This window comes from Mustela nivalis (assembly GCF_964662115.1).
Source record: "Mustela nivalis genome assembly, chromosome: 5".
Taxonomy (NCBI): Eukaryota; Metazoa; Chordata; class Mammalia; order Carnivora; family Mustelidae; genus Mustela; species Mustela nivalis.
The window spans coordinates 121,295,342-121,312,338 of NC_139024.1; the positions used below are offsets into that span (position 1 = coordinate 121,295,342).

General features: G+C 44.5%; 2 pseudogenes across 2 annotated transcripts; both read right to left on the bottom strand.

Annotated features, from left to right (window-relative positions):
• Window positions 1-1,478: 1,478 nt before the first annotated feature.
• LOC309864160 (twinfilin-1 pseudogene) lies at window positions 1,479-4,064 on the bottom strand (annotated as a pseudogene). The gene is made up of 2 exons: window positions 3,888-4,064; window positions 1,479-2,593 (listed from the first exon to the last, which is right to left on the bottom strand). The product of its transcript is annotated as a twinfilin-1 pseudogene (transcript).
• Window positions 3,204-11,223, bottom strand: LOC309865877 (DLA class I histocompatibility antigen, A9/A9 alpha chain-like; annotated as a pseudogene). The gene is made up of 9 exons (XR_014316692.1): window positions 11,086-11,223; window positions 10,544-10,801; window positions 10,085-10,338; window positions 9,209-9,482; window positions 8,985-9,089; window positions 8,525-8,557; window positions 8,338-8,385; window positions 6,035-6,100; window positions 3,204-5,547 (listed from the first exon to the last, which is right to left on the bottom strand). The product of XR_014316692.1 is annotated as a DLA class I histocompatibility antigen, A9/A9 alpha chain-like (transcript).
• Window positions 11,224-16,997: the final 5,774 nt, after the last annotated feature.

Consider the following 16,997-nt stretch of genomic DNA (forward strand, 5'->3'; position numbering starts at 1 on the left):
GGGTCCTGGGATCGAGTCCCGCATCGGGCTCTCTGCTCAGCAGGGAGCCTGCTTCCATCTCTCTCTCTCTCTCTGCCTGCCTTTCCATCTACTTGTGATCTCTCTCTATCAAATAAATAAATAAAATCTTAAAATAAAAAATAAAATTATTAAAAAAAAAAGAATGATTTGTTAACTATCTAGCCATTATAAAATGAGGCCCAATACTCTCTAACATTATTTACATATATGTTTCCCTATAAATATATATATTCATAATATATAAATACAAGTTATATTTAATATTCCATATTACTTTAATCTTAAAATACATATTAATATTTATTTTATATGTAATTTATATTTTGTATTATATATTAAAATTTATATATATAATTCTCCTTGTCTATACATATGTACATATATATTTCCATATAAATATCTATAGTTTCAATTAAAACAACTTGGATTCTGTTGTTGAAAACAAGGAGTGATAAATCCATGATGGAATACTTTTGAAGAGCATGGATTCAGAATTGTTTTCCAGTTTTATTGAGATATAGTTGAAATAACATTTTATAAAGTTAAGGGCACAACCTTTTGATTTGATATATTTATGTACTGCAAGCTGATTACCACTATAACAGCTAAGACCTGCATCAGCCATTTATGTGTGTGTGTGTGTGTGTGTGTGTGTGTGTGTGTGTGGTGGGAACTTTAAGGACTTCTTTTTAGCAATCAGACTTTTTTTTTATGTTCATCTGATGATGACTTCCTTTATCTGCCACCTGGCTGTGCCCCACAGAGGAGAAAATATGTATCTCCCAGCTTACCTTGCATTTTTCTTCCTCAAAAAAAAAAAAAAAAACAATAAATGTGTCTGTAAGATGTCTTCCCACGATGAGTGCTCTCCTCTCCTCAAGGACTTCAGTGCTTCCCTACCTGTGGAACCACATGATGACTTGTGACTTTCTTACCAAACACTCAGGTCTCTCCACAGACCCACCACCTTAGAATGTTGGGCATGGGCCCAGGACTCACTGATGTGATAAGCCCTACAGGAGAGCTGATGCCCGGCCATGTAGGGATCCCGCTTCCTGTGCTCACTACTGTGGGATCTGAAGACCAGCAGCAGCAGCATCAACCGTTATCAATCCAGCACCTCATGCTCTACCCCTGACTGTCTAGATCTTTATAGCCCAGGAAATTCCCATGCATGCTGAAGGCTGGGTCTCCCCGGTCTCTGTGCCTTCTAGATGCAGAACCAGACTGTGCATTGCACTCTGGGTGTGCGCTCTGGTCAGCCTGCTTAGCCCTGAGCAGTCCAGGGATTGGTCTTATTCATTTCTCTTCTATGGTTCTCACCCCCTGGTGACCTCATCTCTGCTGAAGGCTCTAATCATCATGTATATGCTGTCGCCTCCCAAATCTATTTCTCCAACCCAGATATTTCTCCTCTCCTGCACTATCCAACTGCCACCTTGTTTGAATTTCCTTCCTTTTTCTTTTTAAGACTTTATTTATTTATTTAAAGAGTGAGCATGAGCAGGAATAAGGCAGAGTGAGTGGGAGACAGATTCTCCAGCACACTCCATGCTGAGTGGGGAGCCTGATGCAGGGCTCAATCTCAGGACCCCGAGATCATGACCTGAGCTGAAATCAAGACTCAAATGCTCTCTGGACTGAGCCACCCAAGCACCCTATTTCAATTTTTCTAATAACATCCATTTGTAGTTGTCTTTCAACAGTTTCTAGCAGAGAGCTCTTGCAGCTAAAATACAGCTTCCGTTCTCTTTACTGCATGTGTATCCCAGCATTGAATAAATAAAAACTACAGACTTCAAACCATCTCCTTCATGGGAATCTTCCCACAGGAAGAAATGGTAGTGTGCTGAATCCTTGGGACTCCTCCTTGGCAAGTCTTTCAGTTCTGTCTTTGTTGTGTTGGCCAAAATTATAATTTCATCTTTCATATCTATTTCCAGTTGCACATAGTTGAGCTGTTACTTAATGTTTCCAAAGCTTGAAAATCTTCTCAAGAAATAGGAAATGTTACTCCTTGTAGTGTTTGATGCTTCATGTCCACACCCATGTCAGTTTGTGCCTCATTAATTTTAATCTGTCGTGATTCTTCCTCAGCTGCAGTCAATGGGGCAGGAGAAGATTGTGACAGAAGACTGTTTTTTATATCCGTGTAATGATGCATCTTCCTTTACTGTTCCAAACACTTCATCTGTAATGTGGCCCCCTCCAAACTCCTTTTTCAGAGTTGCACTAGTTCCTACATACAACATATATTGATGATTATGAGAATATTCTGGAGACCAGGAAGTGAATATCCACTCATATCCTTGGGCATTCTGAGAGTTTAAACTGAACACTATGTTGCATGGCTGTTTGTCCTCCAGGAGGGGTAAAACAAAGGAATCATAATCCTTACCCCAGGAACTGGAAGGCAGACTACATGATGCAATCACAAGTGTCTCTTTTTCAACAGATATTTTTAGAACTCAATATTTTTCATTTCTCCTCTGGCAAAAGTATCTTTAACATCTTCACTTGCTTGGAGGTGGGACTGATGGGATGTGGCAGCCGTGGGCTCCCAGATCTGGCACTAAGTCTGTGCAGAGACATTTCAGCTTGAGTGGCATGAGTGTCACCCAGGTGTCAGGAGCAGCAGAGACAACAGTTCCGACCAAGGCTCAGATGTCCTGCATCAGAGGAGTCATGACATTAGCACCCTCAACTGACAACTTCCCCAGTTTGCTGTTCAGGGAGACAGTGTTTTGGGAAATATCCTGGTGTTTTCCTTTACTTGTCAGTAGAACCTTTCATTTTCCTATTCTTTGGCTTCATTGAGTTTTTGCTTTGAACCCACCAAGAGGTGATCCCAGTTGTGGGTAACACAACTGTCAACGTGACAACCTCAATTGCATTTTTTTAAGATTTTTATTTATTTATTCATGAGAGACAGAGAGAGAGAGAGGCAGAGGCAGAGGGAGAAGCAGGGAGTCTGATGTGGGACTTGATCCCAGGACCCTAGGATCATGACCTGAGCAGAAGGCAGATGCTTAAAAATCTGAGCCACCCAGGCACCCCTCAACCACATTTTTAAATGACATCTCAGATTAAGCATGTCTCTCTCTTTTTTTCTTTTTTGAGATAAAGAGCATGTGTGTGTGCAAGCTGGGGGGAGGAACAGAGAAGGAGAGGGAGAGAGAATCTTTTCTTTTTAAAGATTTTATTTATTTATTTGACAGAGGGAGAGAGAGCACAAGCAGGCTCCCCACTGAGCAAGGAGCCTGATGTGGGGCTGGATCCCAGGACCCCAGGATCATGACCTGAGCCAGGCAGACCTGAATGGTCTCAGCTATCCAGGTGACACATGGGAGAGAGAATCTTAAGCATACTCCATGCTCAGTGAGATGCTGGATGAGGGGCTCGATCTCACAAACCTGAGATCATGACCTGAGTTGAAATCAAGAGTTCCATGCTTAATAAGTCACCCAGGTGCCCCTCAGCTTAAACATCTCTTAAACTGAAAGTCTGTGGTGTCCCTTCTCACATATGCTCCTTCCTCTCAAGGACTGAGTGAGAAAGTCCCTCACAGTTCTCAAAGCCACTGACAGTGAAGCAAGGTACTTCCAGTTGGTTATTGCATGGATGGTCTCCCCTTCCATCCCTGGACGACTGGATCCCTTAATAGTTTCTGAGAGAAGGGCTGGTCCCCTAGACCAGTCACTCTTCCTGTAGAGGATCTGAAGAGCCAAGATTTAATTAATCCCCTGTCTCCTGAGCCCTGGGAGAGACAGCAGGTATTCAGGAATCTATTCCATTTACCCCCCTCCTTATGGGAGTGCAGCCCCAGGCTGTGCAGAGATCTGGGAAGTGCTCAGGTGTCTCCTAACTGTGCACTGCAGCATCTCCTTCCGGTTCTCCAGGCACCTACGGGGCCACTCCATGCACCTGCCCTCCACGTAGTTCCTCTCACGCTCTGTTGCACCTGCCCAGTGATCTGCGCCGCCGTGTCCACCACAGTCCAAGAGTGCAGGTCCTCTTCGGGGCGAGATAATCTGTGCTGTCATCAACCAACTGCCAGTGTCCACCAAGGAGAGGCCCTTGAGACCCCACAGCTCAACTATAGGTCAACCGGAAAGTAAGACCCTGGCCTTGCCCCAGAGGCAGCCCCAACCACACAGCCTCCCCACTCCCCTCCCACTCCCCTCTGCTCCACACTTCTGGGTGGTGACTGGTCACAGCCAGTTTCCAAAGGTACAACAGAGAGAATTCCCTGGGTGGAGACTCCCGGTGGGTTCTGAGGCCTCCAGATGAAGCTCCAAACCACAGCCAGGGAGACCCGGCTGGCCGGTGGGAAATGGGGAGACTTGTGACCTGTGGTCTGCCCAGCCTCACTGGATTGGCCTCACTCTGGTTGTAACAGTTCCTGTGTAGCTTCAGCCTACAGCAGGACGGTATATCCCATTCCTGTCTCTGTAGCCTCAAGCCTATTCTGTGGCCATCCCCTACATAATACCAAAACATAAAAAAGTTAGATTCCATTGTTTGCTCCAAAAAGTTGATTAGGGGAATAGTTCCACGAAGTAAGCATTCAGAGATGTTCCTTACACTAAACTAAGAACCACTTCCACTGCTCCCACCTGACTATATACACCTTAAAGTAAGAAAATGACATGTATCTCACATCACATGTCATATTGACAAAAAACATCCTCCCTTTTCTCTCCAAGGCGGGAAAAAACCCACATTTAAATGTGATTTAAAATCCCACCCTGCCTTCTCTCCTCTCCAACCTCAGCAGTTCCAGATCCGGCTGAGCACCAGAATCGCTCGAGGGGCTTCTCAGAACACACGGCCCTCTCCACAGACCCACAGACTCTGAGTATTTGGCACAAGGTCAGGGAATCACCTATTTAACAAGCTTTATGAGCAAGGTTGAGGCACAACCACGGGGAATCCTAATCTACATTCTTGCTGCTAAAAGTGCGATGGGAAGACTAGCAGCAGCCACACCTTTGGAAAACACAGAATCTCATACTCTACTCCACACTTTGTGAGCCTTAATAGGATGACTGGGAATTCTCTGAACAGGGAGGTTTGGGACTCCCTGGTCTATGCGTGGAGCCAGGACTGTGCAGGCTGCTCTGAGTGTGTGGTCTGATCAGATCTCTTAGCACCGGGGGGTCCAGGGTTTGGTCCTTGTCCCCTTCTCTTCTACGGCCCTTGCCCCCTTGGTGACTTCATCTATGCTAAAGACTAAACATCATTTACATGGTGTCACTTCAAAATCTATTTCCCAGCTCAGAACTTTCTCCTAAATTCCACCCTCATCCACATTTCTCTGATGGCCAAGCCAACTCCTTCACTTACATTTCTAATAGATATCTCACCTCATCATATCTTCATGGAATGCTTGTGACGTCCCCTCCTCAAATATGCTCCTTCCAGAGTCTTCCTCATCTCTGCTGACAACAGCTCCATCTTCCTACTTGCATAGTCCAGAATTTGTGGGGTCCTCCTTGACTCCTCTTTCTCATACCCAAGATTGTGCTGAAAAGCCCATCTACTTATTGTATCCAGAATCCCATAACCTCCCACTCTTTCCACTGCTCACACCCCAGTGGAAAGAACAGATATATCCAGCCTGGAACATTGTACCAGTTTCCTACTGCTCTCCCAAGTGCCTCAGCTGCCCCCTTCCTCCCATTCTGTTCCTAACACTGCAGACAAAGTGATCCTTTCAAAGGACAAGTTGCACCATGTCCCTCTTTTGCTCAAACTGTATTGTAATTCCCATTAGAGCAAAGCACACTTAAGCAAAGTGTGACATCCTCTAAACTTACAGTGTCTGGCCATGCCTGTATCTCGTCTTGGTTACTCTCTACTCCAGCCATACTGGCCTCCCTTCTCTTCCCAGAACACCCAGACACACCTGCCCTCATACATTCACACTGGAATTTCCCCTGTGTGGAAAATCTTGTCCCAGACAATCTCATGGATAATTCCTGGGTCCATCAAATCTTTTCTCAAAGCTCACTTTTTCAGGGACAACTACAGTGAGCCCCCAAGTGAAAACAGCCATCTTTTGATAGAAGATATTGTTCTAAAAAATAAAGACAGTCAACAGACACATGAAAAGATGTTCAATATCACTCATCATCAGGGAAATACAAATCAAAACCACAATGAGCTATTACTTACACTTGTCAGAATGGCTAAAACCAAACAATGCAAGAAATAACAAATGTGGAGGTGATACGGAGAAAAGGAATTCTCATGCACAGTTGGTGGGAATGTAAATTGGTGCAGGCACTATGGAAAACAGTGTGGAGGTTCCTCAAGGAGTTAAAACTAAAATTATCATATGACCTAGTAATCCCATTATTGGGTATTTACTCAAAGAAAATGAAAACACTAACTTGAAAAGATACATGCACCCTTATGTTTACTGCAGCATTATTTACAACAATAAGAAAGCAACCCAAGTGTCCACCGATAGTTGAATGCATAAAGAAGATGTGGCATATATACACAATGGAATATTATTCAGCCATCAAAAAGAATGAAATTTGGCCATTTGCAAAAACACAAATGGAGCTGGACAGTGTTATGCTAATTAAAATAAGTCAGAGAAAGACAAATATCATACGATTTCATTCATATCTGAAACTTAAGAAGAAAAACAGATGAACAAAAGAAAAAGAGACATCCAAAAGAAGAGACTCTTAAATACAGAGAACTGGTGGTTGAGGGGAGGTGGCTGGGGGGAGGGGTGAAAGGTATGAAGGGGATTAAGAGGACACTTGTTATAGTGAGCACTGAGAAATGTATAGCACTGCTAAATCACTATATTGTTTACCTGATATTAATATAACAGTCTATATAAATTATACTTAAATAAATGCATAAAAGTTTTAAAATTTTTTTTAAATTTTTAAGTTTCTTTGTTCACGTACTACATTCCCATATATATTTTAAAAAACAAAAGCCATTTTTCCTGTCCCCACACCACAACTCTGGATCACCTACCTTCTGCATTTTCTCATAGCATTTAGGACTTTCTGACCTAACTCCTCCCTCATTTTCTGCCTATGGTGGATAGTCTGCCTCTTCCCACTGGAAGCGGATCCCAGACTCTGAGACCATGAAATGAGCCAAAGGCAGATGCTTAACTGACTAAGACACCCAGTCATCCCTTTGTAGTTTTTTTTTAAGAGATGCTTTTGCTTTCACCATTTTTCTACATTTTCAATTTTGTGATTTTTTTTCTTTATATCACATCCATAATATATATTCAATAATATATTTCTATATTTATATGATATCCTGGTTATGTTATAGTTTATGTCTTATGATTCCAATACTGAATTTTATGAGCTTCTTTATACTATCTATTCTTTCTAAAATGATTCACTCGTGTATTTTTTCCATTTAATTTTTATTTTTCTTTCTGTAATTATTTGTGTAAATTTTTGATACACAGGTTAAATACAGATTTCTGTAGAGAAATTTGTTTCTTTCCCCTTTTTAAAGATTTATTTATTTGAGAGAGAGAGGGAAAGAAGGACAATGGGAGAGAATCTCAAGCTAACTTCCTGCTGAGCAGAGCCCTACAAGGGGCTCCATCTCAGGACCCATGAGATCATCACCTGAGTCGAACCCAAGAGTTGGACACTTAAATGACTGAGGCCCCCAGGTGCTCCTGCTTCTTTCTCTTTTAAAGGATTTCTTTTTTAAAAACTTACTCATTTTTGTTTGTTTATTTTCAGTAAGCTATATGTCCAACATGGGGCTTGAACTCAGGACCTCATATTCAAGAGTCACCTGCTCTACCAACTGAGCCAGTCAGCTGTCCTGAATTTGTTTCTTTCTTACAATTTTTGGATCATCACCAATCCAGGACAATTATAAACTAAACTAATGACTTGAAGTTATTTTGCCCCAAAATGGTAAAAAATAAATAAATAAATAAATAAATAAAATTTTGACTACAAATCACAAAAGGGTTAGTCTGTGATTGCAATTTTTTTGCAATAACTGTTTGTTCACTTTATGCTCTCAAAGGCAAATTTCCTTAGAATACTCTTGTACTTGAAAATAGAGAAGATTTTAATATGTTTCACCCTTTTCTGGTGATATGAACTTAATTTCCCATATTTTCAGAGAGGCAGTGTTTCTCATGCTCCTTGCATGAATAAGCTCTGGGCATCATTTCCTGTCTATTAAGGTCATGAAACTGAGAAACCAAGCTGAGACTTTCCAGATTTGAAAAATGTCCTAAGGATCAGAACAGTATTTCTCCCTGTCTTATCACCCACTTCAGGGTCTCCAGGGTCTCACTTTTAGGAGCCGTGAGAGACACATTAGAGTCCTGAGCACTTTCATCGCCTAGGAGAGAACAAACAGGATATGGTCAGAGACCACAGAGATCAGGAGACTAAAGGAGGAGCTATGGGGTGTGTGAGCTCCCCATGGGGTCCTGTCTACACTATCCCAGGGTCTCAGGTATCACCCCCTCCATATTTACCTGCAGCATGAGAGTAGCCTGGTCTTCTTCTTTCTGTGGAAAGAAAATAATCATGTCAGAGGCTTGGAACAGGCCTGGGCCATGAGATCCTAGAGGAAGCTTCCTGGCCCTGGTTCTAAATGAAGTTTGCAGAATTCTGGCTGAACACCCAGGACACGCTCATGAAACATGAAGAACGACATGTGGGGTCACTGGGTCTGGGGTCACAGAGACCTTCTTCTCTGTCCTGTGACTGCTGGGCATCAGGTCTCCATCACCAGAATTAACAAGATGAAAATGTGTCCTTCATTTTCAAAAGTGTTTGCTACACACTGAGTGTAGTGATCAGCTCCAGAGTGGGCAAGTCCATGTGTGAGGACGGTACTTCCCAGTAACAAGGCAGGACAGTCTCCTACCTAGGAACCCCCCCACCCCCGTGCAAGGGACAAGAAATCCCAGATCCCCTCACTCCATTCCCCACCTGAACATATCTTCCAGCAGATCACAGCTCCAACTCCAATCACTGCAATCACTGCAATCAGACCACCACTGATCCACGTGATGGGGTTGGTAGGAGGAGGTGACTCTGGAAATGGAGGGAAGGTGAGGGGTCCAGAGCTCTGGTAAGTGTCCTGACCCTGCTGAAGTTCTCAAGAGGGCCTTCTGCTTTCCCTGAGAAGAGGCTCGACCCCAAACCCTCCTTACCCCATTTCTCGGTGATGGGTTTGGGCAGTCCCTCATGCTGCACATGGCATGTGTATGTCTGCTTCTCTCCAGAAGGCACCACCACAGCCGCCCACTTCTGGAAGGTTCCATCTCCTGCAGGCCTCGTCTCCACAAGCTCTGTGTCCTGAGTCAGGTCTTCCCCATCCCGCTGCCAGGTCAGGGTGATCTCCGCAGGGTAGAAGCCCAGGGCCCAGCACCTCAGGGTGACATCACGGTTAGAGATAGGGTGGTGTGTCACGTGTGTCGGAAGGTTCTGAGGAAGAGAATCAGAAAATCCACACTTGGGTTTACCTCTATAGGCCACTAAAACGGCATTCATGTGACCATTCTGAGGGGGACTGGGCATTGGTTCAGATGGAAGAATAAAACCCAGTTACCAACCCAGCCTTTGGGATCTTCTAATCCTGGGAAGTTCTCCGGAGGAAAACCCAGGATAGGAGGTTGTAGGTCTTAGAGGGAGAGCACACTAAATGGTCCTGACTGAGGTGGAGGGTGACTGAGTCAGAAAACCAGGATTCAGACCAGCAAAGGGCTTTAAAAAAAAAAAAAAAAAGCCCTTGAGAGGAAAAATCATGGTTCCCAAGGTGGCTGCCAGGGTCAAAGAGAACCAGTGATGGGTTATTGCAGGGATGGTCCCCACCTGCCTCCCGGGAGAGACTGGATTGCTCAGTTGTCCTTAGAGAAAAGCGGCCCTCTGGGTGAGTCACTCTCTAATAGGAACCTGAACACCCAGGCGGACTTCCCTCTCCCCACCCATGGGAGAGTGGTGTTCTGCCACTAAGTCCATTTTCCCTTCCCGGTGGGAAGCCAGCCCCAGGGGAGGGGAGATCAGGGAGGCCCCGCGGCCCCTCATACCTGCGTGGAGCAGCATCTCCTTCGCGTTCTCCAGGTACCTGCGGAGCCACTCTACGCACTGACCTCCAGGTAGTTCCGGTTATGCTCAGTGTAACCTTTGGCCTCCCACTTGCAGCAGGTCATCTGCGCCGCTGTGTCCGCCGCGGTCCAGGAGCGCAGGTCCTCGTTAAGGTCGATGTAATCCACACCATCCTAGGCGAACTGACTGCACCCGCGGACGTCACAGCCGTACATGCGTTGGATGGTGTGAGACCCTGGTCCTGCCCCGACGGGCAGGGGGTTAAATCCAAATGGAAAGTAAAACCCCCCAAAAGTTCCCTCGGGTTCCTCCCGGTTTGGGGATCTGGGGACGGGAGTTTCCTCAAACTCGGGGTGATGCTCGCATCAGGACACTCGGGGACATCCCGGCCGGTCGGTGGGGATGGGGTTCGTGACCTGGACCCGGGCCCTGTCACTCACCGGCCTCGCTCTGGTTGTAGTGGTCCCGCATGTTGTTCAGGCTCACCCGGTAATACCATGCATTGTGCTTGGCGATTGGGGTCTCCTCGTCCCAAAACTCCGGCCCCTCCTGCTCCACCCACCGTGCCCGCGGCTCCATCCTCCCACTCCCAGCGCGGCTGTCAAACCGCACGAACTGCGTGTTGTCCACATAGCCGAGGGCGATGAAGCGTCGGGGCCGGGACGCGAAGGTGTAGAAATACCTCAGGGAGTGGGAGCCTGCGGGTGCGGAGGGGCTGAGACCCCGCCCGACCCTCCTCCCGGCGCGGGGTCGAGGACCAGTGGGAGGTGGCAGGGAGGGCAGCGGGAGGGGGCATCGAGTGGGGGAGAGCAGGGCACAGGCGGGGAGGAACGGGGGAGCACAGGCTGGGGTGGGGCCGGGGCGGCTGGGGGTCTGGGGCGGGGACGGAGGAGAGGCGCCTTCCCCGGGGGTCCCGCGTCCCCGCCCGGCGGTCCCCTCGCTCCCGTCCCGCAGAGGCCCTTTCCTCCCGCCCCACACTCACCCGCCCAGGTCTCGGTCACGGCCAGGGCCCCCAACAGCAGCAGGAGGACGGTTTGGGGCATCACGACCCAGACCCCGGGGTCTGGGCAAACGGCTGAGTCGCAGCTGGGCTCGGTGGCGGATGCAGAGACTTTATAACCCGGAACTTAAGTGCCGCTGATTGGTCACTCCAGAAACCTGACACCCAAGGGGAGTGCGTAATGAGTATCCAGGCGGGAGGACCTGACACAGGTGTGAGAGCGAGAAGTGAAACCTGGGAAAATGGGGACTCCCCAACACTGGACTTCTCTTCTCCAGTCACAGCCCTGGGGCCAGAGAGCCTAAGAGGCAGGCCCAGGGTCCTGGGACTTTGCCGCGACGCGTCACATATGGCACAGAGCTCTCTTTGTCACACTGTCCCTGAGTCGTGGCCCAGGACCTATGTGTGTCAGTGATTCTCAGAAGTTTTGTTCACAGGGTATCTATACAGTCTCAGAGATGACTGAGGATCCCAAGGATAATCTTGTGTCTGTGGGTTATCTCTATCAGCATTTACCTAGTAAGGTAACAGATTAAAAGATTTATTAATTCGCTTAGAATCATATTAACCCATAGCATGAAAACAGAAATATTATTTTTATGAAAAATAACCATATCCGCAAATAAGTAGCATGGTGAGAAGAGTGATGTTGTTGCATTTTAAATTTTGCAAGTTTCTTTCTTGTCTGTCTCCTTAGAAAACCCCTGGATGTTCAGATTTGTTTCTGCATTTACTGTGTTGTCTTGGCTGAAGTATATGAAAAAAATTTACAAAACTTGCATAAACAGGGGAGAATACTATGTTTCATAACTTTCTCAGATAATACAGATAGTCATCTTAGATACTATATTCAGACTACAGGGGTTGTAACTTCTCTAAGGTTATTTGCAAAGTGGAACCTGAAACAGTATCATCGACTCTGTTCTCTGTTACATTAAAACCCAGGGGCCCATCTTGCACACTGAACAGATCTTGTACTAATGCATGATTGTTTGTTTATTTATTCATTTTTTTCTTTGAAGCATGATTGTTTTTAAAGTAATTGCTGTTTTACTAAGTTATCTAAGGCTTCCTGTGTTGATTAGACTAGAATGGAGTTATCAAAATGTCGTATTTGTTTTACCATTACTGCAGATCCCAACAGGAAAGTTTACCAGTAGTGAGAAGCTATCAAGTTTATTGGTGGATCACGAGTTTTCCAAAATTCTGATTTTCTCTTCAAAGCTTATATTTGATTGATGCAACAAGTACTATTTGCTGTTATATGTGAGTTGATTTTCGTGAAAGGGTAGTTTCCTGTTCATTTTCCAGAAACTGTTGGCCAACTATCCTAGTGTAAATAATCCAAGTTTCTGTGTCATTCATTCCTTCAGGTAAAAATGGTATTCTGTTTAAAAAAAAAAAAAAAGGAGGCCAGATAATTTCACACAAATTATTTTCCTTGGAGCTTATGCATGTAGTGGAATTGCTATACATCCCACGTCATCATATAAGACATGTTTAATATGTGGATTTGAGAATAATTAATAGATATAATAATCTTGAATACCTTAACAAGGACATTTTAAAGTGTGACTAGTTTTCTTTTGTTCTGTTTTATGGTTTGGAACATTTTATTGGCACGTAGGTATTACATCCCTAGAAAAAGAATCCCAGGATTTTCCCTTGTGTGTGTTTTCATCTTGCTCCTTCACGGTCTATGGTGCCGGCTGACATTGTCATGACAATGAAACCAAACTGCAGGGTTGGGATCAGAATTTTCTGCCAATTTTGGTAGATCTTTGAATTGTACACCAAATCTGGGGCTGACCACTCCACACATGTTCCCAGCAATGTTCCCAGTTAGGTAATAAACAGTGATTTCAGATTCTTCAGTGTAACCGTGCTTCATCATCACAGTTAGAAATGGGACATGACTTTGGAGCATAGCTTGATAAGACCTGCCTTTTGCCTCTCTTTCCAGCATTGAGCATCTGCCAAGGTATTCATGTGACTGTTATGGTGGATCAGAAAAAAGGCAGAAAGAGTGCTTCTGTTTTTTTATGTAAGTAGTGGTGAAGAATAACAGCTATTGCTGTTCGCACCCATCACCTCCATTCTTGCTAAGTTTTACCTTAGTGTGAATGTCAATATGGTGAAAACACAAATAATGTCTCAGTGATGTTATGAAAATAGTTTGACCTCGTGGCTTCTGCAAAGAGCCTCAGTGACATCGGCTGCTCCCCAGAACATACTTTGAGAGTGACTGCTCTGAATAACTCTGGGAGAGTCTCCCGCTGGTCCTGCCCTGGCCTCCTCCTCACTCAGCAGAATCTCTTTCCCTGAGCTGCACTTCCTGCCTCTGAAAACCCAGCTCTGACTTGAGCCCCTGAGTGCATCTAGAAGAGACATCACCTCCTGGAAATGTGATGGCAGAGAGGGTCCCCAGTCTGGGAAGGGAGGTGCAGGGACAGGGATTTCCCTTTTGTAAGTGGAGACAGTTTGCCCCCGGAAGGTCTCAGACTCATACAAGCAACTTTGATTTTGTGATGCATCAGCTTCACGTGTATTCCCCCACGACAGAAATCTGATGTCGTCTGTAAGAGAAATCACGTTGGTCTTCTCAGTTTACATGTGTCTCACGCATCTGACTCCAGATCCACAAAGCATGAAGCACAGCACCTTCCAGTGCAACAGTCTGTGCAGAAGGAGTTGTTCTGTATCCATGCTGTCCAGTATGGTGGCCACAAGATGCAGGTGGTTCCTGAGATGCAGGTGGCACTTGAAATGGGGCTAGTGTGCTGAGCAGTTGCATTTTTAATTGTTTTAAATTAGTAGGAATTTAAGTAGCCACAGATGGCTCATAGCTATTATTCAGACAGTACATATCTAGAACGCTCTTAGTTGTCAGGATCCTCCTTAAAGAAGAGACTTTGTGACTCATGGGTGTTATGTGTATTAAATTTACCTTTAAATGGAAGTTATGAATTTGTCTACAAGGGTCTGAGACATATACTTAAATATGCTTAAAATGCAGCATGAAAGTTTAATTAATTTGCATTATAACAGCTAAAGTGTATGGACATTAGCCAAAACATGATATATGATGTCTAGGTCATAGTGTTGGAAAATACCCATTACTGGAGCTAATTGATGTCTCTATAACTTTGGCTGTCTTCTTGGTGTTGTTTGCATTCAGCTGGTAAACATAAGCAAGCACATAAGTCTTCATTGAGCCCAAATGAGAGGATTTATTGAACACACATATATCAGATACCTCGTAGGCTCTGTAGGTACTTGTAAGAATCATAAAGCAGAAGATGGACATCTTAGATTCCACCACCTTAGAAACTTTATGCATTCTTCTATCTATATTTTTGCCCAAATTCAGACAATTCTCTGTGTTTCCCTTGTCCTCTGAAACCCTCTGCTCTTCATTTCCACTGAGGGGAAAATATGTAAACATGTAATGTTTACAAGGGTGGGATGAAGAATTCTCTAAGCATGGCCTAATGATGAAAACCCGTAAAGAAGTACATGAAATTTCGGCTTGTGATCCACACACTCACAAAAATACAAACACATGTCCATGATCAGAGTAAAAAACAGAAAAACAATTGTGACACACAAAAGGGTAACATGGTTCAATGCTCTTCAGCCCAAAACCACCAGGAGCACCTGTGGGCATTCAAGTTGGATCTATCACCTGTTGCAGTGAGAGAGAATGCACCCCTTTGGGGGCCACAGGACATCTTAATATGAAGGTGTTGGAACCTATGGAACATGGGCTTTGGATGGGAGTTTGGGAGAGGTTCCATGGAAGTGGGGCCCACTCCCGACTGCATGTTGTCAGGACGTGTGGGTAATCCCATGGTTGAGCATCTCAGTGAGTCTGCTCTCCAGCAGGCCAGACCATATTGAAGAGAGAGCAGTTATGGTGAAGAAGCAGCGATTGCTCACATTGGCTGACACAGGGAGATGCGTGTTACTTTGTGGGGTATGCGGTGCCTTGTTTTTGTCTGTATTGACATAAAGTGAAGTCATGGTTTCAGAGTGTCCTTGTCTGATGCTGATATTCTGTGAGGCTCATGTCCCACAGGAGAAGAATATGGCCAAATGGACATTCACCAGCTTCTGACCACACTGAATCCAGCTGTCAGTGTCAGACCAGCACCTAATGTTGGGGGCAGCTGTTTATTCTTTGTTAAATTTCATATTTTAAAAACAGCTACAACTGATTTAACACATAATTATAGAATTGGTGTTTCCATTTTCTTTGGACAAATACCCAAGAGTGGAATTGGTGGATTATATGGAGAATCACTCTGTTGAACACCTTAAAGGAGGGTAACATTGTGTATCAAATGCACTCAAATTATAAAAAAAAAAAAAAAGAAAAAGAAAAAAAGAATTTTGAAATGTTAAAAAACAACTTGGAAAGGAGGAAATTAAATGTCAATCAAACTGTACTGGTAATAAGTAAACATAAACAAACATGAGATTGTGGGATAAGTAATGGGAATAAAACTTACAATCTATGAACTTGGCAAAGATGAAAGTAAAGCATGAGAGTATCCGTCAGAGGTTTGAGGAAAACTCACCATCATAAAGGTTGATGGGAGTAAACACTGAGATACAATTGTTTTTTAAAGACTTTATTTATTTGAGAGAAAGTAAGAGCAGGAGTGGGGTTAGGTGCAGAGGGAAGGGAGAAGCAGGTTCCCACTGAGCAAGGAATCTGATGTGGGGCTCAATCCCAGGACCCTGAGATCATAACCTGAGCTGAAGGCAGGCACTTAACTGACTGAGCCACCCAAGAACTCCTGGTATATAATTTCTAAAGGGTGCTATTGAAAAATGTCTCCACAAATGAAATGTTCTTATATTGTGACACACACATTTTCTTTAAGTTTATCCTGAGGAGATAATCACACATGTTCTCAAGTATGTCTCTTGACTTGTGGTTTATAAAAACAAAGAACAGAAGTTATGTAAGGGCTATAATCAATATGATGATGGTAGATATAAATAATAGAACACTTAACAATCTCAGGGATTATCACCATGTGATTTATACAGAGGGTCAAAATTCATCAGGAAAGCAAACCCATGAGGCATCTCATAAGGGATCCCTTTGTGCAGACAGGGAAAGGAAGACTCAGAGAGGAGAAGGAGGTAGTAGGGCCAGGGTTCACCCCAAAAGGTTTATCTCAGAGGCCTTGATGACTTGTTCTTCATTGTCTTCTGTCCATCAGGAGGTGGGTATGATGTGTACTCCATGCGAGTGAGCTGTTGCAATGTTCCAGAACGTTCTGTGATGGAAGGCTGCTGGGCTCAGAGCCTAGGAGCACATTAACAAGCAATATGACTCAGCTGCTCAAATCACACTAAATTCTGTCATCCAGTGGACATCTTGAGGCCTTTAGGGACTCAGGATCAGTTGGCCTCTGGAGCTGAAACACAGAGCAAGGGCAACACCCTGGTGACAGGACACTGGCAAGGTCATGTGGGAGATGGACATGGAGCAATGACAGAGGGAACACAGGTCGCTCCTGAGATGAGTGCTGTGTGGAGAAAGGTCTTGATATCACAAAAGCAGACACCAGGAGACCTAGGAGGGCCCCTACCACTGGAATCAGTCGCATCTACAGGATGCAACAGGCATATGGAAGTGAAACAAAAACACAACTCCACACAGTGCTGTACGATCATAGAACAGGAAAGAGCTCTGGGAAACTAACAATATGACCATAGAAATGAATAATTGAGTGGAAACACTGGATGATTATAGTTGTCCTTCCTCAAAGTCGTGCAGTCGGGAGAGTGATGGCAGCAGGAGAGAAGACCTGTTTGCTTCTCAGTCAAGTGATTCTAACAAGTTCATTATAGTTGTTTCAAAAAGAATGTCAAGTAGG